Raw genomic sequence first — 25,538 nt, forward strand, 5'->3', positions numbered from 1 at the left:
GGGGACAAGAGAGGATGACATGGTTGGATGATGTCACTGACTGAATGGACATGAGTTTGAGCAAGCTCTGGGAGATAGTGAAGGACAGGGAAGCCTGGCGTGCTGCAGTTCGTGGGGTCTCAAAGAGTCGGACATGCATGAGTGACTGAGCATGTTTTTAAGTGGAGTCGTTGCCACAGATTCTACCCAAGTGTATCAGTCAACCACTGCTGAGTGCGTCATCTGTGTCAGGTGCTGAGTGAGCGAAAGAGACAAAGCCCTTGTCCTCCTGGGGCTCATGTCCTGTGGGGGAGAGACAGCCAATTCACAAGAATTCAAATCTAAAAAAAAATTATTTTGAAACGGATGGGTTACAGGGGGTGTGGGATGTTAGCGGGTAATCCATATTCTGGAGGGCTTCCTGGAGGAAGAGCCATTTGAGCAGGGAGTCTATGGACCAAGGGCAAGCCGGGATGGGCAGACTGGGCTGGGTTTTCCCACAGGTGCCTCGACTCAGAGTTTGGTCTGGGCTGACTTGCTGAACAGTGGACTCCTTCTGGGCAAGATGCCAGCATGTGGCAGGCAGAGAAGATGGTATCAGAGGGCATGACGGGCTGGGGCGGGGGTTGGGAGGGGACAGGCTGCCCTCCAGCACAGCCAGCCATCAGCTCCTCCCTGCTGGAGCGGTGTGAAATCAGAACATATCTCTCCCCTGCCCTTGGGTTTAATTTCCTAAATGTGTCCCTGAAGGTGCTGCTAAGGGGATACCCAAGGAGGGCTGGATTCTGGCAGGGTGGACTCCTCTGTGTTCATATGACCCAGCTGCTGAGGGCACATAGCTGCCTGCCCAGGGCTCTCAGCCTCACCCTCTGCTCACCATTTTCTAGCCAGGGTGGGGCCCCCACTGGCGTCTCCCGAATCGCTTCCTCTGGGCCCTGAGCAGAGGGTTCAGGCAGCATGCTCAACCCCCATCTTTGAGTATTTAATTAAAATGGAATCGCTGCTCACCCAGGAACTGCGGGTGGGGGGAGTGTAAAACAAAGGGCCCTTTCACGGTGTGAACTGGCTCGGTGGCATCGGTGGCGTCGGCGACAGCTTCACTCACAAGCCTCTGGTTTCTGACTCCAGACGGGCTGGTTCTGTGGCTCTCATCTATGGGATCTGCTGCCCTCTCCCCACCCTGGCCCAGCTCATGCCAACCCTGGCTCTGAGAGCCTGGGGGCACTTGTGGACTACACACCTTGCCCCCCAGGAAACCAATCTTTTCCTGCCTGGAAAGAGGAGGGGACCTGGGAGGATGAGGTGGAATGCAGGGGGTGGGCAGGGGCTGATCAAGGAGAACAGACAGATATCAGGCAGAGACCAGACAAAGTATCAGGGGATGAGAAACCTAGGGTTTTCCCTGGGTGAGAGGCAGGCTTTGCAGTTGCAGTCAAGGCCCTCTGTTCTGCAGTGGAGTAAGAACCCCCCCAGATTCCAAGACCTGACATACTCTGAGCTGCAAAACCCAGCTGGGTCAGAGTCAGGAGCCTGCGGTCAGACCTTCCCCTCTCTAGGTCTGTTTCCTCACCTGTAAAAATGGAAGTCATACTTGCACCTGTGGCTGCGGAGAAACTGAACTAGAAGGTCTCTTAAGAGGCTTTTGATCGAACATTCTCTCTCTGCTCTTGGTTGATTAGAATGCGTCTCCCCCTTCCACCCCCAATCCCCTCCTCATTAGGGCCGGGAAGTGGGCAGAGCCCAGTAGGGAAGGCCCCTCGGAGGCCAGGCAGGGACGTTCACGAGCACGCACACTCCACACCAGTCTGCATGCAACTGCAGGGAAAGCTGAAGTGGGGACCCCCAACCCCAGAACCTGGGCAAAGCCCACAGGGAGACTGCCTGGAGCTCAGCATGGATGGGATGTAACATGACTCTGATCCTGTCGGGAGCAATTCCCCGGTCCCCCTCCAGCCTCCCAGGCGGGGAGGGGAGCTCGCTTAGTTTAATTTCCCCTAACTCACCCAGTTCCGGGGCACATAAATTCATTAATATGGGATTACGGGGATTACAGGCTGCCTCACTCTGCAGGTGACTGAGGGCAAACTCGAGGGGCCGGCCGTTCTCCCCACCAGGTGGAGGAGGAAGCTGAGGCTCCAGCAGCAATCCCTGGAGGGCAGAGGGGGCGCTGGGCAGAAGCCCCCTAGGAACCCTCTCCGCCCCTACCCATCCTCATCAAAAGGGAGAAAGCATGGGAAACGCGCCCACCTCCTCGTCACAGAAAGCAGGGCCCGTCCTGGAGTCCCACCCACTCCTGCCCTCTTTCTAGCATCTCCTGTGGCTTCTCCAAACCAGACCTGCCCAGATTCAATCGTCAGTGCATGACTTCTGACCCGGCTTTCTACAGAGCGTGACCCCAGACACTGGGGCTCACAGGGCTGATCTCAGGAGGCACAAACGCGGCCCTGCGTGTGGAAGCAGGCTCCTGGTGGCTACCTTGAGCAGCAAGGCCTCAGCTCAGGGTCAATGGATTTTAACACCCATCCCTGATGAGTTACTTCTCTTTAACAGAGAGAAAGAGAGAGAGAGAGGAATCCAGGCCACACTGCTGGGTAGAATTTAATCACATAAATTATTATTTTTCATTTATTTGTGTTCATTTTGATGGTTAGCTTCTGTATATGACGAGTGATATTCTAGCCTATTGAAGGTGCACAATAATGTTTATCTTTAAAATAATCGAGTAAAAATGCTGTTTAGTCGCTAAGCTGTGTCCAACTCTTCGAGACCCTGTGGACAGTAGCTTGCCAGGTTCCTCTGTCCGTGGGATTCTCCAGGCAAGAACACTGGAGTGGGGCGCCATTTCCTTCTCCCGAGTCAAACAGGGGAGCTGACAAAAGCAAGAGTATGTGGAAAGTACAGGCGATTTTCAGAGACGGTGATACTTGTGAAGGGAACACAAATGACCCACGCTGGGGAAAGTTGATCTGGAGGACAAACTCCTTTGCAGACGGGTAAGCTGAGGGCCAGAAGGGAAAGGAGAATTTGCGGCAAAGCTGGGGTGTGGACCAGGCCACGCCTGGTACCAGCCTTCAGGGCCCTCTCCTCCTCCACACGGAACTGGGCCTCCTTCTCCTGACCTCTCAGCTCCCCTTCTCTATCCTTTTCCTTCTTTCTTACTCTCCAAACCCCCTGAAGGTCTATTTCAGACCATCCTTGCTCTGATGGAGGGACAGAAACCTGAATCGGGGAGAAAGCACCCTGAGATGCAGCAGAAAGAACCTGGACCTGGTCGTGACCCCCTGGTGACTCTGCACCACAGCTGAGCACGCCTGCACCCTCAGCTCACCTCCTCTGGGCTGGCCTCCTTTCCTCTGTAAGAAGTGAAAGGCCACCCTTCTGGGGACCCGCGAGAGGCTCAGAGGAGCCGGAGGCTCTCCCATGCCTGCACGGGTACCTGGGGTGTGTGAGCATCTCTGTAACCGTGAGCTCCCTAACAGAAGATTTTCTTTTCAGGAGGAGCGCAGCGTTGCTCTGAATGTCCTTGGTAGGCTCCCTGACACTCTTGACGGCAGATGAGAAGTCTTAAACCGCTTTAAAAATAGATAAGGAGTCATTTATAATTTGTACACTCATTGTTGGAATGCAAATGCTGCCGCTAAAAGCCTGCGCTCCTAAGTGGGCTTGTTAAACCATCAATCTGCTTAGCAAATCCTTTTCTTCTCTCAAGTGCAGGTAAAACCCTGTCGCGAGGGTTCAGCAGAGTGGAGCTCAGGGACTGCTCCTGGGCGTGGGGCTGGGGTCTCATCCTGTGGTTGCCCTGGGGGTCTGGGGAGCCCTGTGTTCTCTGCCTGTCCTCCCCCCAGCTGCCCGCATCATGGGGAGAGGGTGCGGATCAGAGCCGATGGATTCTCAGATCCGTGTTCTGGCCTTGAGTCTCAGTCTGCTTCCTCCCTCCTTAGGCTTTCTAGGAACAAAACACAAACCAACACCCAAGAAATAAACTCCTCAACTCAGACCGCAGAACCAGGATCTCTGGGGCTCCCGAAAAGAAGCTGCCGTCCGGGTGGCAAGTGGTTCTGAGCCTTTGGCTCTCCCTCTCTTGAGAGCTCCATGTCTGGCCCCATGACACCTCTTCTCTTGGCTGTGCCAAGGGTATCTAAACTGAACATGGCCCAAACCAGGCTCATTGCTCCTCTTCCACTGCCCACCTACTTCTCCCGTCAGGTTCCCTACCTCAGCGAGATGCACTTGAGACCTCCACGTGGGTGGGGAGCTGGGGCACCCTGCTTTTCCTCTCCAGCACTCACCAAGTCCATCTCTGCAAAACTGACTCCTGTGGAATCTGTTCTCTCCTCTCACCCCACAACCCTGGTCCTGGCCACAGATGCCTTATGTCTGGAACCCTGCTAAGTATCCTGACCCATCTCTCTGCCTCCCATCTCCCCGCTCCAAGCCAGCCTCCATACGGCAGGTGGAGTGATGGCCGTAAATACTCATCCCATCACTTCACTCTTCTGCCGCAAATCTCAGCCTCCCCTAACTTTCCAGATAAAGCCCAAACTCCCTGACTCATCTGCAGAACAGGGGTTGACTAGGCACTGTCCGTGTGCCGGGTCCTGGCCCCAGTGCAGCACAGCACAGCACAGGGTCTGGAATCCACAGGCCCATTTCCTCTGGTGCCACCATCCATAACCACCTAACGCTCAGGGCCTGAACCAGAGGCTGCCAACTGGTGGTCCCTGGGTATATTTTGTTTGACTTCCCTCTTGCTGGCTTAATGTTTCAAAGTCAGGAAATTTCACATAAAAACCTGGCATCTCTTAAAAACTTGGCAGAGCTAGCGTCACCGGGCCAGCTCTCATCACAGCAACTATTGCCTGGAGCTGCGTCCCACTTCCCCTTTAGAGACGTCAAGTGCCCTCGTGTTGGCCACAGTCCCCACCACTCCATACCGACTCACCCTCGCCTGCTTCTCTCACCCAGCTCACGCGCTCTGACCCTGTGGATATCAGGACCTGCTCCATGCACACTTTCTCCAGTGCATCTCACTCTTCTTGTCCTACACTTTGGCCGCTACTGGTTCCTCCTCCTGGAATGCCCTTCCTCACTCTGATGGGAAAATATCCACCTCTTGGGAGGCTTCACTGCAGGGCTCTACTCGCTTCTTGACATCATGTACCTTCTGTGTCACCCTCTGCACCCCGTTCAGTCCCCGTTCCCAGCATCTTTTACACCAAAGTACCTTTATTCATTAATACTTCCACTTCTCCCACTGGAATATAAGCCTGCCCCCATGTGTCTAGAGCTTAACACACTTATTCCCCCATCAGATTGGCCCACAGGAAATCACTGACGGGTAAATGAACAGATGCCAAGAATAATGAGACAGTAGTGCCACCCCCTGTGCTGGGCTCTAGGTTAAGCACTTTATGTGCTATCTCACTGGACACTGAATAAAATCCAGCGCGGGCGCTATCGTTATCTGCATGTAACGGCTAGGACTCTGAGGTGGGGGTGGGGCAGGGTGTCTGTCTGCAGAGCAGCCTGTTCACCACCCACGAGCGGGGCCTCCTTGCCACTCTGTAAGGCTCAAAGTCCTTCTTTCTTCCCACCTGACACGTTACTGCCTAGAGAGGCCAGGCCAGCAGGAAACTGGACGATGGTCTGGGAACCAGGCCTGAGGCATCGGGAGAGCAGTACCCCGTGTGCCAGGAGGCCTCGAACTGTCAGGAAGGCATAGGCATTCAGGGTTCGGGCCTGCTACTTGTGAACTATGTGAGACCCTGGGTAAAAGGCCCCGTCTTCCGGAGCCTCAGTTTCCTTGCCTGTAAGATGGGGTAATAACTGGGTCCACCTCCAGGGCTGGAGTAACGTGAGAGGAGACAGCGCATGCCAAGGGCCCAGGGGCGTGTTCAGTGGACGGAGGCGGTGATGACTCTCAGTTGAGCCCCCGGCAAAGCTGCCCCCATGTCATCAAGCCCAGGAGCTCTGGCCCTGGTGTCGTGACGGGTTGGGTGGAGACGGGCCTGGGACTTAGGTCCTGTGCCGAGCTCTAGGGTGGAATGGGATGGCCTGCACTTCAAACCCTCTGACTAGCACATCGGGCAGAGGGGGTCAGTGCCCTCTCCCGAGCTGGCTCCCAGGGCGGATGTCTGTGGGGGTGAGCAGGCACTGGCGCACGAGCCTGGGGCAGGTGCGTGGGTCTCTGTGAGGCCAGTGTGTTTTCCCTCATGACATGGGCTTGGACACTAATGTGTGCATACGCGTGTGTTTGTGCCCTGGTCCAGACCTGCTCATGTATAAGACCCCGCCCCACATGCCCACCCGTGACTCCCCAGGAGCCCAGCCAAGCGGGGCTCAGGCAGTGCATCCGCTGTCTTGGTGCACAGCACTGCTGCTGCCCAGTCGCTCCGTCCTGTCCTGCTCTTTGCAGCCCCGTGGACTGTAGCCCGTCAGGCTCCTCCATCCATGCGATTTCCCAGTCAAAGAAGACTGGAGTGGGTTGCCATTTCCTCCTCCAGGGGATCTTTCAGATCCAGGGATTGAACCTGTGTCTCCTGCCTTGCCGGTGGATTCTTCACCCGCTGAGCCATCTGGAAAGCCCAAATACACTTATGTATTACTGGCACATAGTAGGTGCTCAATAATACGTAAGTATGACAGTGTGTCTATACACACAACACAGACATACACAGACACACAGACACACAGACACACACACACACACACACACACACCCCTCAGCTGCTCCCATCCAGTCTATATCTTTAAGAAAACACTTAATTTTGTTATTCAAGGATGAATCTCACACTATTGGCAAATGTTCTATCTTTCTCAGCTTTACCGGGAGACCAAGGTGCACCACCAGCCTGGCAGGGGTGGAGGGGGAGGAGAAGCCCTGCTCCCGGGTGGGCCAGGCTCGGGCAGGAGCCCAGCTCTGCCACGTACTGGCTGTGTGACACAGGCCAGTTGCTTCACCTCTCTGATCCTCGTGTGTGAAGAGAATATGCGTGAATAGGGGAAAGGCCAGCACAAGAGTTCGATACAACAGAGTTATCTGTCCCGGTAACTCCCCGTCAAGCCAGGCACCCCCAGATCTCTAGCAATGCCGCCTCCCACCTCAGAAACTATCTGTATTTCCTATTTCTGTTATTCATTCTATTTATTTATAGTCCCTAATCTCTGTTTCTATTTATCCTAACTCCAAGATGTTTTCCAAAGTCAAGCAGGATCCCAGGAGGGGGTGAGTTGGGGGCCAGAGTAATTCTCGACCAGTCAGACCCAAGTCACCCCTCCTTCACCCCTCTGCCATCCTGCCGAGGGTCTCTGGGCAGGTAGCCAGCAGGCAGGGCTTTCTAAAGCCCTAATTTCCAGCCCCAGCCCTACACCGCCAACCTGGTCAGCAGCACCCCATTCATATTTGGGAATCTTCCAGACAGTGTGTGGCACTCCTCTTTCACACATGTACCCGGGGTGATTCACCACCAAGCCCTGAAGATCGGGCTAAGCCCACGGTAGGTGCGACGTTAAGATCTTACTGCTTGACTGATGGCTGCTGCACAATTCAGTGCCGTGGGTGGAGGGCCAGGAATCTCAGGGCGTGGGGTCGTAAACCTGGCTTTGACTCAGCATCTCCGGAGGCGTCACCATGGAGCACGCGGGAATAAGGGGGTGAGGGGGCCTTGGGTGCTGCTACCTGAAAGCCATGCCCCCCCAGCACCTCGGTTCAGAGGCCACATTCGAGCTCATTACTTGTCCCTCCTGTGCTCCCCTCGCCCCTGCCACCTGCTCCTCCTCCCCCATTCCCTCTCTCACCGAGAGGGCCCGGCACCCAGCCCGTCCCCATGGTCCAGCATGAAATCACCCCAGCCTCTTCCTTTGCTTTCATCGTTGACCTTCCAACCTGTCTTGCAGCTCAAACTCAGACAACAAACAGCAAAGCTCTCCCCTGTCCCTCCCGTCCCTGTGACCTTGGTCTAGAGCACTGGCCTCTAAGAGTTGGAGGACACAGCTGTCTCCTCGGGGATCTTCCTGTGTTCCCCCTCACCCTGTCTATACGGTAGCCAGACTGAGTCTTCTAAGATGCAAAACTGACCACATCACATCACTGCTTTAAAAACGTCATCTCTCGCCTGCCTGTAGGATCAAGTCCAAACTCCTTCACCTGGCATTTGAGGCCTTTCATGATATGGCCCTGTCAATCTTTTCTGCTTACTTTCTGCAGTGCCTGCTCAGGCCTGCTGAGCCTGTTACCACCTACTATTACATTTTTGTAAGTTCAGATCTCTTTGCACGCACTCATAACATCTTGGCTGTTTTTTGTCCCTCGAAGAACTCCTATTCATCCTTCAGAACCCAATCCGAATGACCCCTTCCCTGTAAACTCTTCTCTAGCACCCTGAAGTCCAGATGGCCTGTTCCTCCCCTGCACAGACCCTTTCCTATTATCCACCACAGGACAGTACAGTTACTTAAGCAACCATCCTCCTGGCACGTCTAGGGGCATTTCTGGGTAAAGGCCTCATTCCTGTCCTCCTTGAACACCCTGGTGCCCCGCAGGGAGCCTGGCATGTACCCGGCCTTCAGTCAACATCTGGCAAAGAATGAGGGAAAGAGCTAAGGTCCTCTGGGGAAGTCCTATGACCTCCTTGCTTTGGCCATGAGTCAAGGGCAACCTTCCTGCCCCAGAATTCCAGGCCACTGCAAGTTTGAGCAGGGCCAGGTACTGCTGCCACTTCACGGAATCACCAGGAACAGGCTCTTGAGCGGTCTCCTCCTTCAGTCTCCGCAGCAATGGCTTTCTCAGCTTTGCTTTTCTACAAGTCCCAGAAGCCGTGCCTCATTCCCAGCCTCCGAGGGTCCATGGCGCTCACAGCCCCTCACTTACCCTTCTGAGGATGTCCTGGGCCGGCCCTGCCAGGGCTGTGGGCCTCTCTCCAGTGTCCCAGGCTCCAGGCTGGAGGCGTCTGCAGGGTGCAGACCTGTCCGGAGCTCTGGCTGCCAGCAGCCGAGGCAGGCAGCCACAGCCACAGAGCCGGCAGCCACCCCCACCCAGGACTGTGGCTCTGGCAGCCGCAAGGAGCCCTCCAGCATCGATCAGTCCGGCTACTACAACCCTCCTTGGCGTGCCTGGCTGAAGCCGGGGGCTTTGCAAGTGTGCATAAAAAGAAACAGAAAATTAAAGGCAACCATCTAAGAAAAGGCCATTGGCGGGGGCCTGGAACACCATCTGCCAGTACAGAAATAACACTGGTCGGGGTGCAGGAAGGTCCCCAACAGTCCAGGCAAGGGGAGGAGCGGCAGGGGTACCCCAGATAGATGAAGGGTAGCCTACTGAGGGCCAGCTCCCTTGCCTACCAGTGTCTGGGTTGGCTTTAATGGGAATTAACTAATCCACACTGTCAACATAAGGTGCAGCAGAACCCACTCATAATGTAAGCATCTTTTGATGACTCAGAGCTGACGAGGTGAACACGTGGGGTCACTGCAGTGCCTCTGCTCTCGTCCCGGGTAAGTGGGCTGTTGGGTCAGACACTGAGTGACCGCCTAGTGCTGGTCACCCCTCAACCAGCTGAGCTCCCTCCCTGTGCGTCCAGAGCTGCTTCTGATGTCACTGTCCACTCCCAGTGGGAGCATCACGGGTCTAGAGACACCTGCGCCCGGCCTACCCTCCCGGACCAGACACCACGCCGCTGCCTCCCCCGTGCCCCAGTCACTCCTCTTGCGTCTCTCCCGCCTATCTAGTGACGCAGCCATCTGTCTATCATCTGCCACCATCATTTTTCTTGCCCGCTATTCCAGACTCTGGCCTTGGAGACCTGATGATCACATTTCTGGCAACCAAGGGCATGAACCTTCCTTCTGGCTGATCCCTAACCAATCAGTTCTGGCATCTAGACTCCAGAAGCCCTCTCATTCTCTCTGGTTATTTTCAGAGTGGCCCAATTTGGGGGCTTTTCCAGGACTTTGGGGATCTTCTAGGATTTGAGCCAAGGGAGTCCCAAAACAGGGTCAGACATGAACTGCCTTTGAGGAGGGTGGGCCCCTGGGACATTGCAAAGATGGTAGAGAGGAGTGAGAAAGGAACAGCCTAGCCAGCTGAGGGACCAGCCTCAGGTGAGGGCGTGCACGTGGGGAGCAGCAGGCAGACTCTGGACCCAGGCTCCGGGTCCCGTGGGCCCAGCTTCCCATCCTGCTTGCCTGCTTGTCAGCTGGATCATCCAGGCAAGCCCTTCAGCCTCTCTGTGCCTCTGTTTGCCTGCCTGTGAAGTGGCACAAGCCTGCAGTGAGACAGCTCACACAAAGCTCCCGGCTCCGCACTGCTTTAGAGACGCTCCCGCTCCCTCCTAACTGCCCCACCTCAGATCTCTCCAGAGGCACTGGAGACACTGAGACACTGAGAATCAAGGAAGAAAGCTCCAGAAAAAGCTCCAGAAATATGACCTGCAGCCCAAGAACCAGCCAAGGAAGTTTGAGAGTCAGGGTTTCCGGAAGGCAGCACAGAGCCCCCGGGAGAGTTGAAAGGGCATTGGCTTTTCAAGAACTGGCCCTGTGGCTCCCCGCGGAGCGTGGGCAAAAGCAGGATGGGCCAGCAACCCTCAGACTCATTCATCATCTGCTTCTAGATCCCAGACATTTTCAAACCCAGGCCCCTGGCCCACAGTTCTGCGTCCTTTCCAAGTCATGTGTGCATGGGCGTGGCAGGAGGTCATGCCCTCCACCCCACATCACTCAGTGCTTGTCTCCTTCTAGATGCTTCTTTCCATACAACCTGAGACCAAACCACCAGCGTGCTCGCTGCACAAGGAGAATCAAAGAGTGGAGTCACAGACTTCCAGGTAAAGCGAACGGCTTGACAGGGTCCAAACTGAGAGTGTTCTAAGACTCACTCGCTCTCCAAGTGTCTGATGGAGTCAGGATTCCTAGCTCCCTTCTTTTTGAAAGCCAAGGTGAGCCTCCCTCCTCCAGAATCTGCACAGCACCCTGGGCCTCATCCCTCTCCCCATCTCCTCTTTCCCTCCCTCCCTTCCCTTACATAGGAAGGCAGGAGAGAGTAACAGTTGCCAGAGGGAAGCTTGGCCCAATCTCTCCCGGCTTTAGCCCACTCCTCTGTGAAATGGGAGGTGCGGGGAGGGCCCTGCTGGCTGGGATGCGCCACGCGTCTGTCAAGCCTGGCAGAGCCACATACATGGCTGAAGGTACAGACAGAAGAGCCCCTGATGACCACAGAAGTTATCGGGGTGTATCCTCCCCAGCTGGGCTCCTTGGGCTGTCTCTCTCAACAGGTGGCATGAGCCCACTCAACCAGGATGCTCCCATTTCACGGGTGGGGAGCCAGGACCTGAGGCTGCCAGGCGCGCCTCTGCAGATTTGAGGTGCTTCAGATCAAGCCGCTGCCAAATCCCACCTCAGACGGCAGTCTCCCAACTGCACCATCTGGCTGTTAGGACAGGGGTTCCCATCCACTCCTGAATGAGGACCATGGCTCCTGGTTTCTGCCGGGCATTTCTGCAAAGTGCCTCTCCCCCCCATGTTAAGTGGTGATTGTGCGCCCTGACAGGGGTGGGCAGAGCCCACTGTCCGCATGCTATGGATGAGGGATGAGAAGGCTGTGAGCAGACACATGCCTCCACCGTGGGAGAGTGTGTGGGGCGGGCTGGGGGCCAGGCAGAGGCCTCTAAGCCCACTGCTCCTCTGTCTCCTAGGCTGGCTCCCCGCTCCCCAAACACTGTGCTCCCCGAGCACAACCCTTGGCTCTTTTTTCCTCCCTGACGACACTCCCTTCCTGAATTAACCCATCCAGCCCTACTGCTTGAAGTATGATCTATATACTGACCTCTACCCCGAGCTCCAGGCTCACAGACCCAACTGCCTTCTCCCCACCTCCACTTGGCTGTCCAGTGAGCATCTTAGCGTCGAGGTGCTCAAAGCACTACCCTTCATTCCCCCCACCGAACCTACTATTTCCAGCCCCCAACCCTGGCTGGTCTCAGTAAATGGCACCAGCATCCAGCCTGCTGTTTAATAAAAAATTAAACTGCCTTTGTCCCTGGTTCCTGGGAAGGACCCTCTCAATTCTTGGGATTTCCCAAGAGACAGAGGTGTCTCTGTTGTTCGTGAGCCCCTGGGATCACACCTGAGCTTATGCTAATGAGCTGAGTCAGGATGGGGGCTGGTCACCAGAAGGACCAATCAGGGAAGTGGAGGGGTGGGGCTTGAGCCAGCCCCACCTCCAGGGAGGAGAGGGATAGAGATCCAGTTTAATCATGACCACTCTATGTGTCTCTTCATTCGGCTGGTCTTGACCTGTAGCCTTTGTAATAAGACTGTAATTGTAAGTATAGCAATTTCCCAAGTTCTGTGAGTCATTCTAGTGAGTCACCAAGCCAGAGGGGTTGCAGGAGCCCCCAGACTTGTAGCCAGCCCAGTAAAAGTATGGTAGCCTGGAGACCCCACTGGTGGCTGGCGTCTGAGGTGGGATGCTCTCATTGGGAGCAGTGCTCTCTGTTTGGTGGGGTCTGTGCTAACTCTGGGTGGTTAGTGCCAGGTCTGAACATCAGCACTCCAGCAGCGTCAGAATGACAGCGCTCCCCCTACCCAGAGTCACCCATGATTCCTCTCCTTCCCTCTTCCCCCACGTCCAAAGACAGAGTGAGTCGCATGAGCTCAACCTCCCCATCTGTTCAGTACACAGCCACTTCTCCCCACCACCACTGCTCCGGCTGGATCCAGCCGCCAGCACCTCTCACCTGAAATTATGGCCGCCACTGAAGCCTCCTCCCTGTCTCCCTGCTTTCCCCTCGCCTCTGGCTGCCTACTCTCCACACAGCAACTAGGGGCTGCAAGTTGGCCACACAGGCCGGTTTGAAATCTAGCGTGCCTGCCCCCCTGTCCACCCTGGTGTTAAGCCAGAGTCTTTGCCATATGGCCCTCACCTCCCTCCCTGATGTCACAGCCACCTCGTGTTCCCCTGCTCTGTCCCTTTGGCCATGCTGGCATCTCCGTGGCCCCAGATAAGCTTTGGCCTGCCTCAGGACTTCTGCTTTTCCCTTTGACCTGGGATGTTCTCACTCCTTACATTCAATCTGAAAGGCCACCTCCTCCAAGAAGCCTTCCCTGATTACCTTCTATAAACCTGCCTCCCCTGCTGCCTCCCCCACCTCCTCTCCCTGGCTTGACTCTTGTTTATCGCCTGAACAGCCTGAGAGGTGGCATCTTGTTTTGTTGTTCACTGTCCTGCTCCCTTAACGGAACGGCAGCCACTGAGGGCAGGGCCCACATCTGCTCTGTCTGCTGCTGTCCTCCCAGCACTCGACTCAACAAAGGACAGTCAGATGAGTGAAGAAACAGGTGCCACCAAGAAAGCTGGTCAGACGCTGGGGAGGATATTGTACCAACGACGTGGTGTCTCACTGCATCTTCTGCTTTGCCGCGGGTTGTTCTAAAGATGTATTCACAGGGATGTGGAGAGAAGCACAAGAGGGCCAAACAGTTCAAACAGTTTGAGTGAAAGGAAGAGAAATGTTTTCTTAGTGGGTAACCAACAGATGCTCTGAAAGCAAAATGTGCCAGGTCATTTACTCTAGAAGTTACTGAGAGGTTAAAGGCAAAAGAGACAACTGGGAAAAATTCACAGAACGTGGAGTTTCCTGACTCGGGTTTTGGCCACTTTGGGTGAGGGATGTCCTCCCTCTGAGCCTCAGTTTTGTTGTCTGTATAATGGGGAGGATGCTGATGATGCCTCCTGGCCCGTGTCCCAGGGTCGCTGTGAGGGTCCCGTGAGAGGCAGATAGAAGCAGGCCTGTCAGCTGCTACTCAGTCCACTCCTGTGCTAACACCCACCAGGACAGGAGCACCAGGACATTCAGGCAAGAAGCAACGTCAGGGGCTTCCCTGGTGGCTCAGTGGTGAAGAATCCACCTGCTGATGCGGGGAACACGGGTTGTATCCCTGTTCCAGGAGGACCCTACGTGCCACGGAGCAACTAAGCCCGTGCACCACAACTGCTGAGCCTCTGTTCCAGAGCCCAGGAGCCCTGACTACTGAAGTACAGTCTACATACTGAAGTATGATCTACATACATTCCCTGGAGCCCGTGCTCCACAACAAGAGAAGCCACGGCAGTGAGAAGGCTTCACACTGCAGCTAGAGAGTAGTCCCTGCCGCTGCAGCTAGAGAAAAGCTCACAGCGACGAAGATCCAGCAGTGAAAAACAAATAAACACGTATTTTTTAAAAAAGAAATCAAGTCAGTACCAAGTGGATCTCTAGGAATAATGGCCAATTTTTTCTTTGTCAGGAAAGATGCTGAAGGAAGAGACTTTGCTGAATTAGAGGAAAATGCTAAACCAAGTTGTCACACTTTGTGGGGCCACATTTTCTCATTCATTCATCCCCTCAGCAACTCTGGAATCCTGGGCACAGTCCGGGAGCCCAGCCTGGGCCCTGACATGGGGCCCCAGGCAGGTGGTCTCCCCGGTCCCCAGAGGCTGAGGTACCTGTTGGCCGACCCGCCGGGGCTACTGTGAGTCAGGGTCCCCCGAGAGGGCGGCAGCTAGACTCTCGGAGCTCAGTGTGGGGTGAGAGTTTGACAAAGGCACCTCCCAATATCTCTGCAAGCGTCCGCCAGTCTGCCTTCGCCTAAATCGCAAAAGTGTGCTCACTTGTGACTCTCCCCCTTTCTACCCACATCTTGACTGCCAATCCCTCTGTTTACTTCCCCGTGGCCACCATCAAGTCCAGGCTACCAGGAGGACTGCACCAGCCTCCCAGCTGTTCCACCGTCCCCCCAGCTCCCAGATCAGCCAGATCATTCCTATTTGAAATAAATACTCAAGGCATGGAAGCAACCTAAATGCCCACTGACAGAGGAATGGACAAAGACGATGCGGTACCTAGTACACGATGGACTATTACTCAGCCGTTGAGAAGAATGAAGCGACGCCACTCGCAGCAAGATGGATGAGCCCAGAGATTGTCACACTGACTGGAATTAGTCAAATAGAGAGGAACTCCCCTTATACGCAGAATCGAAAAAAGAAACGATACAAAACAACTCATTTACAAAACAGAAGCAGACTCACAGACGTGGAGAACCAGCTTATGGCCACCGGCAGGGAGGATGGAGGCAGGGACAGTTGGGGAGTTTGGGATGGGCGCGTACACACGGCTATATTAAAAATGGATAACCAACAAGGACCTGCTGTATAGCACAGGGAGTTCTGCTCAATGTTTTGTGGAAGCCTGGATGGGAAGGGAGTTATGGGGCGGGGGGGATGGATATGTGTAGACGTATGGCTGAGTCCCTTTGCCGTCCACTTGAAACTGTCACAACTTTGTTAATTGGCTACATACCAATACAAAATAAAAAAAAATTTTTTTTTTAAAGTCTGCCATCCTCCTTCCAATAAATTAAAAAAAGAAAAAGCAGAGCACGCCCACCTTTGGCAGGTCTTTAATCCTTCCCCGCCACCGCCTTTTGCTTCTCCATCTGAACTTACCTGCCCATTTCCCAGCTCCCCAGACCCTGTCATCTGCTGAGGCTAATCTGATCAGAGAGCTTCTACAATGGACAGACATGCCCGAGGCTCACTAGACCACCCCAGAGAGCGGAGTAAAACCCAAGCAGCAACACACACTCACTATGCGAAACTCGGAAAACACGGCAAGTCCAAATCGCCCATTCTCTTGTAACTAACCTACGGACGGCACTTGGACAGAAGCTTTCAAAGCTTCCTCCTCCTTTCCCCGGGGTGACGCAGATGGTGGCAATGTGGGCACTGTGGCAGGTCGGCGGGGAGGGGTGTTGGTAGAGACGGCTGTCTGCGATCAAATGCCCTGGTGTGCCCGACTCTGTGTGACCTCTTGGACTGTAGCCCGCCAGGCTTCTCTGTCCATGGGATTCTCTAAGGCAAGAATACTGGAGCGGGTTGCCATTTCCTACTCCGGGGGGATCTTCCTGATCCAGGGATCAAACCTGCATCTCCTGCGTTGGCCGGGGGATTGTTTACCACTGAGCCACCTGGGAAGCCCCAAATGCTCTGGCGTGACTGCTGATTCCACCGAGCCCTGCACACACCCACCCCGTGAAAGGACGATTTCTCTGATTGTTCCGAGGTTGCAAGCGAAGTGGCAGCCCACAGCCACTGACAGAACTCCCAGGCAGTCCCCCAGGCAAAGGGGCTGTGTCTCCTAACGTTTGTAAACAAATGGACAGTCATGAAGCTCCAGGAAGGTCCTCTGTGGGCTTCCAGGCCCTTGTTCCATTCCAGATCCCACGGAGGCTGAGCCAAGGCCCTCCCCACAGGGCTCTGCCTTCTCAAGTCCCCGAGTCAATAATACCCCCTCGGTGTGGCTGACCTCAGTCATATAATAATTGGAAAATAATCTGATGGTGTTAAAAGATACTGAAGTGTGAATGACTGAAATGAGAGCTGGGTAACCCGCCCAGGAACGTGGGGCTTTATCTCAAAAGGACATGGGCGAGTTCAAGTGCCCCCTGTTTTGGTGGAATGTCACGGTGAGGTAAAGCGGCAACACGCAGGCCCTGCAGGACATAAGGGAAAAGTCACAGCCACAGGAGACGTGTCCAAACCGCAGCCTCCCGTCTGCTTCTTGCTTCCTCTTCCTCCCCCGCTACCTGCAGGTCCACAGGGGTCGAGGAGAGAAGTGTCGGTTTCGGGAGGGGCTAGCGAGGCCAGGGGTGGCTGACTGTGCAGACAGGTGGTTTGCAACCCAGGGGCTTCCTAAGGGGGGCCCCTGACGGTGCTGAAGTGTAAATGGGATGCAGAGCGCCCCAGGTGAACCAGGGGTCTCAGTCTCACACTCACCTGTCTCCTGGGCTGTCCTCAGTCCACGCTCCAGGTGCAGGAAGCCTACAAGCAAAGACCAGAAAAGCCTGTCAGAGGGGCCTGTGTTTCCTGGGTTCCAGACCGGTGGCCAGGATCTGAATCTGACTGTTTGAAGTTTAGTATTTGCTTAAAAATTCATATTTGAACTGGTCCCAGTATTTAGAAACGGAGGGTGGTGGACGATAACAGTGAGCGCTCAGTCGCGCCCGACCCTTTGCCACCCCCAGTCCAGTAGCCCAGGAAGCGCCTCTGTCCATGGGATTTCCAGGCACAAATAATGGAGCGGGTTGCCATTTCCTTCTCAAGGGGATCTTCCTGACCCCGGGATCGATCCCGCCTCCTCTGCATCTCTAGCGGATTGGCTCTTGTAGGCAGACCCTTTACCGCTGAGCCGCCGGGGACTGCACTATCTTTCCGACTGCTCCCGGGAGAGCTGCACTCTGGGCCACGTGTGGATAGGACAGAGATGGGCTGGGCTGTCCTCTTGGCCCTGCCGGGCTCCCTACCCGATCTTTCCCTTCTCTGCTCCAGACACACAGACTGAGAATCCCGGGGCAGGCAGTGGGGGCAGGGCGGAGATCCCAGGTCCTCCCTTGGAGTAATCAAGGGTGAGAAGACTGAATCCAATTCCAGGTGAAGTTGTGGTCCAGGGTCCTGTCGCCCCCTCCCCAGAATCCCTCTCTAGTGCCTCTGCTCTGCAGCTCTGGGGAGCTGCAGGAGGCAGGGTCTTGAGAGCCTCATAGAGGACCTCTGGACAAAGCTGCGGGCAGCAGTGGTACAGCTCCCCGGGGGGAGCAAAAGGCTCATCACTGCCACCCCGCATCTGGAAGCAGGTGGGGGAAGAAATAGTTTCCAGACCCAGGCACAGCACGGGCTGCAAGGAAAGACCCCTGGTGGGAGCTCTCACCTGTGGGCAAGGCACGCAGCCAGCCCAAGGGGACCACCAGGGGGACAGCTGGAAGACTAAATACTTCAACAGCTCCCTGCCCCTCACTCTAGGGCTTGCCAGGGCTCCCCACTGGCAGAGCCAACAGGAAGCTGCGGGGGGAGGTGCTGAACGGACGCAGCCCTCTGAGTCCCCTCCCAGCACAGCGGGGGGATAAGGGCGGCCATCGGGTCTCCGGGGTGAATGGCAGGTGTCCAGCGCAGCAGCCCTGCCTCCTGCTCCCCTGCCCTGTTCACAAACTGGATCCATACCTAAGCCAAGGCTGACCAGGTCCTTCAAGGTGTCAGAAGCTAGGTTCCATCCCAACAGCTGTTAGCTGTCCCCAGTTGTGCCAGGGCCTCTCTATTCTGCTCGCCTGGCCTTGCCTGAATTTTCTGCCCCTCCTCTAGCTGCCTCCCTATCCCCTGGCACCTGGAGCTCCATCCACCAACAAGTTCAGGGCCCTGAGCTCCCATCGCCACCCCAACCTGTTCTCTTTCACTCCCTACAGAGCCAGGCTGTGCTCTTCCCGGAAAGACAGCCCAGCCCAGGGTTCCCAGAGATCAGGGCGCAGAGCTGCAGGGGATCCACCGGCACGAGGCTGACACAGAGCTCCAATCCCCAAACCTCTTCTGGGAAAAACACGAGCCTCGCAAGGGGCAGCCACCTGCAGGGTTTCGCGGAAGTCAGAGCAGCCAGAAGGGACCTGGGAGATCACCTGCTCTATCCAGAGGGAGAAACTGAGGCCAGGAGAGGCGGGAGGCTTGCCCTGGTCACACGGCCAGAAGGTGGCAGAGCCCGTGTCGTGTTGTCCTGCCAGGCTGCCCCTGCCTCCCAGTCTGGGACACACGACGGCCCTACCGAGTCAGGCTCAGTTTCCTCAATAACGATTTCCCTAATGAACACCAACATTAAGGGATCCTGGTTCATCCTCTCCTCACCCCAAATCTGTGAGGCAGGTACTGCAATGGTGCTACAGAAGACGAAGATGAGCTCCAGAGGAGTTATCTGCCGTGCCTTAGACCAGCACAGCAGGTGAGGTCTGTCACCGGGACAGCAACATCGATGACAATAATATTAAAAACAAGAGTTGCCAACTAGGATGTTTTTTCTAAGCTGGCCCCTTATGGAGGGCCTCCCACACATCATCCCAGGAAATGTTTTGCCGGTACTGGGAGTTCAACTTTTTCTAACTTTGGTTAGAATGTGGAGAGTATACATATTTCCAGCTTCACTGAGATATAATTGATGTATAACATTATGCATGTTTAAGGTGCACGCATCATTAGACACACGTATTGCAAAGCGATGATCACTGTAGCAATAGCTAATACCTGCATCATGTCACACGATTGCCATTTCTTTCTTCTGCTTGCTTAGCAACTTTCTGGCATATATACCCCATAGTTTTAACTAGCAGGAAAGGCAGTGGCACCCCACCCCCGTACTCTTGCCTGGAAAATCCAATGGACAGGGGAGCCTGGTGGGCTGCAGTCCACGGGGTCGCTAAGAGTCGGACACGACTGAGCAACTTCCCTTTCAATTTTCACTTTCATGCATTGGAGAAGGAAATGGCAACCCACTCCAGTGTTTTTGCCTGGAGAATCCCAGGGATGGGGGAGCCGGGTGGGCTGCCGTCTATGGGGTCGCACAGAGTCGGACACGACTGAAGCGACTTAGTAGCAGCATCAGCAGCAGCAGTTTTAACTAGACAGGGCTTGTTTTTGTTTAGCTGCTAAGTCATGTCCAACTCTTTGCAACTCCCATCAATTATAGCCCACCAGGCTCCTCTGTCCATTGGATTTCCCAGGCTAGAATATTGGAGTTGGTTACCAATTCCTCTCCAGGGGATCATTCCGACCCAGGGATCGAACCTACATCTCCTGCATGGCAGACGGATTCTTTACCATTGAGCCACCTGGGAAGCCCCTAGCTATGGGTTGTTTACCTGGTTCCTGACTATTTAGTTTCACACACTCATTTTCTGAGCCTCTGTGGGCCTCTCCCTGACATTCAGCCCACATGAGGCAGAAAGCAGAATCAGTCACTGGTCATGATGAGTGCCCTTTGGTGATGTTCTAGGGGCCTCCCCAGGCTGGGCTGGGCCCACCTGCTCCCTACTCGAGGCCTTGACCTCATGCACATGGTGGCCAGAGCCCAGGCTGGACTCATGAGCGGGCAGCCAGGACTGCCTCACGACCAGTGCCCTGTCTTCTTCAACAGGGACTGTGACGATGAAAAACGGATGACTCTGTCCTCGCTGGTGAATCTTTAATTATGGAAGAAAGGAGAACCCAGCCCCCGGCCCAGGCAGGCCTGCAGGGATGGTAGCAGTTGGGTATCACCGATGTTAAAATTTTGTCCACATGGACACAGCTATGAACCCTGCATCCACGTTTTCTTGTGCATAAATAAAGGTGAAAGGGTAGTGAGGGGTGACTGGTGGGCAAACTGCCAGACTCCCAGCCTAGGAAGTTCTGCAGAGACGAGGATGAGTGAGACTAGGTATACAAGGCCTGGGGCAGGTCCGGGCACAGGGGCAGAGGGTGGGGAAGCCTGAAGGCCAACAACTGTCAGTCTAGGACTCCCGCACTCCTACATTTCAGGTGACTGCACCTCGCATCCCAGACCCTCTCACAGTGAACCAGCAGAGACAGGGCTGAGCTTGGAGCATAGCCCCAACCCCCAACCTCAGTCGCTGGCCCCGGAGAGCAGGGTGAGTGTGGGACTGTTGCCGTTTAGTTGCTCAGTCGTGTCTGACTCTTTTGCAACCCCCATGGACTATAGCCCACCAGGCTCCTCTGTCCATGGGATTTCCCAGGCAAGAATATTAGAGTGAGTTGCCATCTCCTCCTCCAGGGAATCTTCCCAGATCAGGGATCAAACCCGTGTCTCCTGCACTGCAGGCGGATTCTTTACCACTGAGCCACCTGGGAAGCCTGTCTGTGGGATTACTCACAACCCAGTTCCATCCAATTTTACAGGCCAGTCCATAAAGAGAAACGAAGGCCTGGGTTCAAATCTCTGCTTCATCGTTTACTCGTCCATGTTTTCGAGCAAGTCACTTCTACCTCCTGTGACTCAGTTTTCTCCTCCATAATATGGGAACAGAAATAGCGCCTGGAGAGCACCGTGACAGAGACAAAGTGAGAGGATGCAGGGGGAAATATGGAGGGCTGGCACACGTGTCCTGGCACATGGTGAGCTCTTCATAAGCATTAACAATAACGAAGAAGAATGAACCAGTAGCTCTGCCCTCAAACTAGCGGGGACCTCACACTGGCTAAGAACAAAACTCACAAGAAAGAGGAAGGGTGAAACAACACTACAGAGCGTCCGGAATGAGAACTCAGGGTGGGGGCATCACGTTGATTTAGAGGCCGCAATCGGGGTGGGAGAGGGCTTCCTGGAAGAAGGGACCTGGAAAACACACTTCCAAGTGCTTCCATGTTTTCGTGAGCTCAGGGAGATTAGTATCTCCTCAGGTGAGAGGCCACCCCATCCTGAAGTCCCTTTTCAGCAGACTGGGCATCAGTGAGGTTCTAGTGTATACCTGGTTCTCAGTGCCACCACTGTATGGCCAATAAAGTCACAAAGCGTTGGCTCGCAGGGGCCTCAGACTTTCTAATACACATCCTGCCTCTTCCAGGAATCTCCCCAGGATTGCTTCAGCCCACGTGGATTTCACGCTTTTTACAGGGCACCAGCAGCCAAAGCCCAAACCACACGCCCTAAACGGCCTGCAGGCAGGGGAGGAGCCCTGGGTTCTGGTCCCAGCTCAGCCCCCTGCTCCCTGTGAGATGTTGGCCAAGAGCCAGGTCTTTCCAGTGGTCATGTACGGATGTGAGAGCTGGACTGCAAAGAAGGAAAGTGCCGAAGGATGGATGCTTTCCAACTGTGGTGCTAAAGAAGACTCTTGGGAGTCCCTTGGACTGCAAGGAGGTCCAACCAGTCCATCCTAAAGGAAATCAGTCCTGAATATTCATTGGAAGGACTGATGCTGAAGCTCCAATACTTTGGCCTCCTGATGCAAAGAACTGACTCATCAAAAAAGACCCTGATGCTGGGAAAGATAAGACTGGAGGAGAAGGGGGTGACAGAAGATGAGATGACTGAACTGCATCACTGACTCCATGGACATGAGTTTGAGCAAACTCCAGAAGACCGTGGAGGATAGAGGAGTCTGGTGTTCTATAATCCATGGGGTCGCAGAGTTGGATACAACTTAGCGAGTGAACAACAGCCATTCTCTGGGCTGTTTGTGAAACTGGGCCTCAGTTTCCTTATCTGTGACCAAGGGATTGGACTAGATTAGGATCCCCCGAATAAACTCTAGGGACGCACTAGCCTTCTCGGACGCTCCCTAGAACAGAGGACCGCGGTTCACACCTTAGCCCCTCCCACCCTTGTATATTTCACAAAGCGATGAACAAGCGAGGCTATGATAAGTACTGCAACCCACTCCAGTGTTCTTGCCTGGAGAATCCCAGGGACGGGGGAGCCTGGTGGCTGCCGTCTGTGGGGTCGCACAGAGTCGGACACAGCTGAAGTGACTCAGCAGCGGCCACATAGAAACTGACTGGCCTGGTTTTGCCTGATGCAGCGTTTACCAAACTAACTCGACTCTCAGCCTTTTTTGAGGGAGCAATGTCTATTTGCTGCTGTTCAGTCCCTATGTTGTGTCCGACTCTTTTACGACCTCATGAACTGTAACCTGCCAGGCTCCTGTCCATGGGATTTCCCAGGGAAGAGTACTGGAGTGGGCTGCCATTTCCTTCTCCAGGGGATCTTCCAGATTCTGGAGGACTGAACCGAGGTCTCCTGCATTGGCAGGTGGATTCTTTACCGCTGAGCCACCAGGGAAGCCCTTTCCTGATATAATGTTGGGTTATGTAGCCGCTCAAGCTGCACCCGTGGAGTTGATCCTATTTGAGTTGGAAGGAGGATGGAAATAGATGAAGTGTCAATAGGACACTTTTCCAAGGGAGGAGAAGAAAAAGCAGAGTGATCATATCGCCCACAAATCTGGACATTTTTGGGGCCCACAGCAGGCTACCCCCAAGTATGTCACAAGGGCATATTGAGTATTCTGAATGTCGATTAACACCCACAAAACTAGCGCTTCTCAGAACCCACTTTGGGAATGCTGGCCTCCAAGAGCTCTCAGGCACCCTCCTGCTCTGTCAGTAAGGGGATTCAATAAGAGTCTGAGGTGTGGAATTTCACCCCCTGGGTAATTGCTCCAAAACGTCTGCAATTTCTGGCAAAGACGGGAGAGCGCCCTCCTCCAGCTCCCACGGCAGGTGCTGTGTCTGGGTCTCTGCCACAGCCAGCCTTGCCCTGCGACCACGGGTGTATCTCCTCCAGCAGAGGACCATGAGCTCTTGAGAGAGTGACCACGTCTGGACACCAATGTGTTCCGGGGCTTGACGAGCTCAGTGCCTGAAACACACAGTGTGTTTTCAATAAATATGTTTGAGTACAGGGGTGATGTTTAAAATATTTTACAAGGGGTGCGTACCAAGAGGGACATGAGCACCTACAGGTGCTTGTCAGTCAAACACCAGCCTGCTGGAATGAAGGAAAGACTGAATGAATGATAAGGCCTGCATGAGAGAACATAGCTACTAACGAGAGAGAGAAAAGCACTCTCTAAGACAAAACCCAGACTTTTTTTTTTTTTTTTTAACATTTTTTCCTCCTTCTGTGTTTTTCTCGCTTGGCTGTTCAGATCTGAGTGGTGGGGGCTGGGTGGTACGAAGATGACCGCTCCTCCAGAGCCCCAGGCAGGAGCCAAGGCCGGAGGAAAAAGTGGGCTTTCCTATGTCTTCAACAGGGCTGGCAGCAGGTTCAGCATTTCAAATATCCTTCTGAAATCTGAATCCAAAACAGAGCATTTTTTCAAGTAACTAATACCCTTGAATTCCGTGGCTGCGGGAGGCACCACAGCCCTCCAGATTGCAGAGATGAGGCAGCGTAAGGAGCCGTCGGAGCACAGCGTACCCCAAACCTGGGTCTCCTGGCTCCCCCAGACTGTCTGTCTTCCAGGGGTGAGAAGAGTGGGCACACTTCAGGCCTTAGAGTAGCTAGGAGACACTTTTCTCTGATCAGACATGCTAGTGCCACAGGGAGATCCAGGAAGGCTTCTCCCTGGGGGGGGTCATGGGCTTTGGGAGCCCTGGGTCAAGGGAGGGCGGGGTTGGAGAAGATGGGGTGGAGGAGTCTGGTGGCCACAGGTAAGATTAGAACGGGCCAGGGTCCTCTCCGAGTGACAAGCAGCACCTGACGCTGCTGAGCTCGCGGATGGCACGGCTTCAGATTTCCATATTGGTTTCTCTGCTGCATCAGGATTTGAAGCAGATACCTGCTGGGTTGAGTTACAGAATCCGGCTCATGGCTTCCTGACCCCTGGCTTCTGGGAGGCTTGCAGAGGAGGTGTGAGTGGTTGGGGAGGGGAGCAGGCCCGGGGCACATTCAGAGGCCACAGAGAGAGAGGTCAGGAAAATGCCTCTGTGAGGAGTGATGCCCACACCCACGGGCCCTCCAGGGGTGACCCCTCTCCACCACCATCCTGTGCTGTCCAGGCACACTGTGGGGAAACTAGTCTGTATGTGGTCTCTGCGTAGTCCTGTCTCACCCCTAACACCTGCCCAACCTCCAAGCTCTTTCCTAACCAGATCTGCAGCCCTCCACCAGTGGGAAGCAATATCCACCCGGAATCTAACCAGCAGTTTGCCTTCTTCTTCTTCTTCTTTTTTTTTTTTAAGTATTTTTATGGTTACTTTCTATTTATAACAGCTGTTACCATTTTTTCCCATTTATGGTAGGCAACAAAGTTTCATTTGCCAGCATCAGGGTCTGTTCCAATGAGTACCTGATGCTGGGAAAGATTGAGGGCATGAGGAGAAGGGGGCAACAGAGGATGAGATAGTTAGGTAGCATCACTGACTCAACGGACATGAGTTTGAGCAAACTCCAGGAGATAGTAAAGGACAGGGAAGCCTGGTGTGCTACAGTCCATGGGGTTGCAAAGAATTGGACATGACTTAGCAACTAAACAACAACAAGGTTTCATTTTGGTTTTTTGAAAAAGTGAGTTCCTTTGAATAAAAAGACAAACTACTTTTCAGGGCAGGTGATCTTGTGTACAGGTGAGGAAGGGGCATGTGAATGACTGGAGTCTGGGCAACTTCCATCTAGTCCAACCTGCCCACATCACAGATGGAAACACTAAGTCCAGAGGGCAGGGGCCTTCCCCAGGCACACACAGCCAGTCAATAGCAAGGGCTGGGATGACGAGCTCAGGCTCTTTCTGTTGGGCCGTCTCTTCCTTGTGCAGCCAGGCTGTGAAGATTTCCCTGAGTGTGGTCCTCGCCAGGGAGGGGAAATGCGCCCTCATAGACCTGTTGCCTCCAGGCTACTGGGGCCCTGAAGAGGCTGGACCTGAGCTGTATTCATCTCTCTACCCCACAGCCAGGCACAGAACTGGTGTTCAGTGAGAATGTGGTCAGAGGGATGGATGGGTGGATGGTAGACGGATGGGTAGAAAGTCCAGTGGGTGGCTGGCCGGAACAGCTGAAGAGATGGAAAGGTGGATAGGTGGGAGAGGAGGGGATGGATGGAGATGTTAATGAATTAATTCCGTGGCTGATGGCTTACACTCCCCCTCCCCACTTCACCCATCCAACGGTATCCATTGTTGGAGAAATAGCAGAAATTTCTGTAAGACAAAGAAACTTATGGTGCAATTTCAGATACCATGACAGGCTGGTAGAGACAATGACCCTTTCCCTGTCCCCATTT

At 54.4% G+C, this 25,538-nt stretch overlaps 1 protein-coding gene across 7 annotated transcripts in view; it reads right to left on the reverse strand.

Moving 5' to 3' along the window:
* Nucleotides 1–25,538, reverse strand: part of ATP2B2 (ATPase plasma membrane Ca2+ transporting 2) — a 375,986-nt gene that overhangs the window by 280,970 nt on the left and 69,478 nt on the right. For all 7 annotated transcript variants that reach the window (XM_042236653.2, XM_042236651.2, XM_042236650.2 and 4 more), the window contains exon 2: nt 16,790–16,834. The gene's annotated coding sequence lies outside the window, so the exon portion shown is untranslated. The remainder of the gene's footprint in view (nt 1–16,789; nt 16,835–25,538) is intronic.

This window comes from Ovis aries, chromosome 19, assembly GCF_016772045.2.
Source record: "Ovis aries strain OAR_USU_Benz2616 breed Rambouillet chromosome 19, ARS-UI_Ramb_v3.0, whole genome shotgun sequence".
NCBI lineage: Eukaryota > Metazoa > Chordata > Mammalia > Artiodactyla > Bovidae > Ovis > Ovis aries.